We start from the raw sequence: 2,813 nt of genomic DNA, 5'->3' as shown, positions 1-2,813 counted from the left end.
GAAAATACGACGCAGAAGACTTGGAGGAAATACAGCCCACATTTCTATTTATTTCCGTAGTTTCTTTACAAGCAGGATTTCTATCCTTGGTTCTTTTTAATACTTCACAACATAATTGGTACTAAGTTTGTTCTCTCTCCAAAATAATCACACTAACTTATTTTTTTAAAAAAAAATCTTATTCTTTATTATTTATTGAGCATATAATTCACAATATTAGATTTTTAACACCTAGTTTAACTTCCGAGGCCACAGGAATACAGAAGGTTAATTCTTCTCACTCAGATCTGCTGGCAGGTCTATTATTTTCCACTGAGTTTTGCTATTGGTCTTTTCCTTCTACACAGGGTCAGCAAACTGTCTCTAAATGGCCAGATAGTAAATATTTTCAGTTTGGTGAGTTCTATTATTACAATCCTATTTTTTTGCTGTACCATAAGAGCAACAATACAATATATAAATGAATATGAATTGTATTTTATAAAATGTACAGTATATATCCAAACAGGCTATGTACAGACTGCCATTCACCACTCTCTAAATAAGGATATTTCTCTATAATTCTTTGGGGAGCAAAGTAGAAAATAAAACTAGATGTTATGCTTATCACTTAATAATCAGAATAAATTTAGGATTTTCAAATAATTTGTCAAATCTTATTATATAAAATTAGTAGCATTTCAATAAAAGCCAATATGGAAAGTAGGAGTTCAAATATAGTAGGGAGCCAGATCTCTAATCCCTGCATTCAGGAGGCAGGGGCAGGAGCGAAGGCAGGCAGAGCTCTGAGTTCAAGGCCAATTTTATTAGCCAGGGCTAGTGGTGAGAACTTGGCTCTGCATCCTCATCATCCACCTGTAAGATGCAGTAGGAAAAAAAAAAAAAAAAAAAAAAAAAAACCTGGAAGTGAAAGAATTCAGAGTAGATGCTTATTTTTAATAGCTACTTGAGAATTCCTTTTTCAGTCTCTCTATTCCACAGTATGCCAGAAATAACCAGTGCACCTTTGTGTCTTTTAGCATAGGTTGCTTCCACTCAAAGGTCATAACAATTTTAAGTATCAAGTACAGTGCATTTTCTGAGACAGCTTGTTCTGAAGATAAAAACTAAACAACAAAACCAATTGTCTGACATAAGATCAGCTAGAAGAATATTACTGCAGTGGACCATTCGTTAGGCTAGAAAACTTAACACCTTAAAATAGCCCTTTAAATAAGTCCTTTGGCTAATCCAATCTATCTAACCAGCATCAGGCAACACCTGTTTGCTATGCTGTTAGGATGGCCTATAAACTGTAAACATCTGTGTTCTTACACTTTTAGTCAGCGGCCCTTAGTCCTGTATACAACCATGTGTAGCTTTTACTTAAGCAGCAGCCACGAGTGTTCACAAGCTACCAGAGCAGCAGATAGGGAATCCTGGTGATTTGAATGAAAATGGCCCAAAGGCCTATAGGGAGTGACACTATTAGGAGGTGTGGCCTTAATGGAGTAGGTGTGGCCTTGTTGGCAGAAGTGTGTCACTGGGTGTTGACTTTCAGGTCTCAGATGCTCTCAAGCCAGGCCCAGTGCCACTCTTTCTTCCTGCTGCCTGCTGATCCTGGCGTAGAAGTCTCAGTTCCTCTCCAGCACCATGTCTGCCTGTGTGCCGTCCTGCGTCCTCCCATGTTGACAACGGGTGTAAGCCAGCCCCAGTGAAATGTTTTCCTTTATAAGAGTTGCCGTGGGTATGGCATCTACTCACAGCAGTGGGATTGACTGAGACAGGAATCTTAACACCCTAAGCTTTTGTTCACGTGTTCATTCATTCGGTTTTTTTGTTTTGTTTTGTTTTTGTTTTTTTGCCTTCCCCTCTGTAAAAAGCATATCTGCCTCAATGATTTACCCTTAGTGTTCTGAAATAGTCTCCTAGTGTCACAGGGTCAGAAGGTCACGCTCTTGCAGATGGGGGTAAACATGCCAGTATGAGTTATCTATGGCAGATGCCATTAGAGAGCTTCATTGGATCGTCAGGATTGTAAAGTTTTCTCCATGGAGTTGAGAGAAGTCAGAAAACAAGATAGAGACAGACAGAAAAGTGATACCATGCGAAGCTGTTACGTAACTAAGCACATTAATTTTCCTTTTAGTACTTCTGAACCTATTGCAATACTCTATTGTTGATAGTCTCAAAAGATGCTTTTGAAATACCAGACAGTAAAATTCACACACTGTTCATTGTGTCAGTAGTTTCGGTCAACCTTCATGACTCAGTCTAAGCCCCTAAAACTCCGGCAACACATTGGCTGAAGTGTCTCCCTTCTCTCTGTACCTACAACAGCTTGTCTGTACCACTCATAACGTGCACCAGCTCGCGCAAGCTCAGAGCAAGCTCTTCACGTGCTGCCTTTACACATGGGTTTCTCGTCTCTCCTAGTAATACATTATGTGTGGTGAGGGGCCAAGTCCAGAGATTCATTTGATTCCTCAAACTCAGCAGAACACATTAGCATGCAGAAGCATGTATTATGTTAATGGCATAGCTTAAGTGAGATGTGTCAAGCACAAAAACATGGTGCCTTCATGTTTTAAGGGAGGGTGAAGAATTTAGCCCTTCTGAGTTTCTTATATGTTGTTCCATTCAAAATATTACATCAATAGGTTGCTTGTTCCTCATTTTAGGCCATGGAAGGTGTCTCCAATTATCTTTACTATGGAATAAGTACTGATTGCTACTGATGGTATGCTTAGCAGAGGGATGACCCTGCTTAGGAAGGTTATCCAAAAATAACAAGAGAACAGGACTGGGTGTGAGGGCATTACACAGCTAGTATT

The sequence above is a fragment of the Acomys russatus genome, chromosome 1, assembly GCF_903995435.1.
Source record: "Acomys russatus chromosome 1, mAcoRus1.1, whole genome shotgun sequence".
Lineage (NCBI taxonomy): Eukaryota > Metazoa > Chordata > Mammalia > Rodentia > Muridae > Acomys > Acomys russatus.
Note: the sequence above shows the minus strand (reverse complement) of the source record.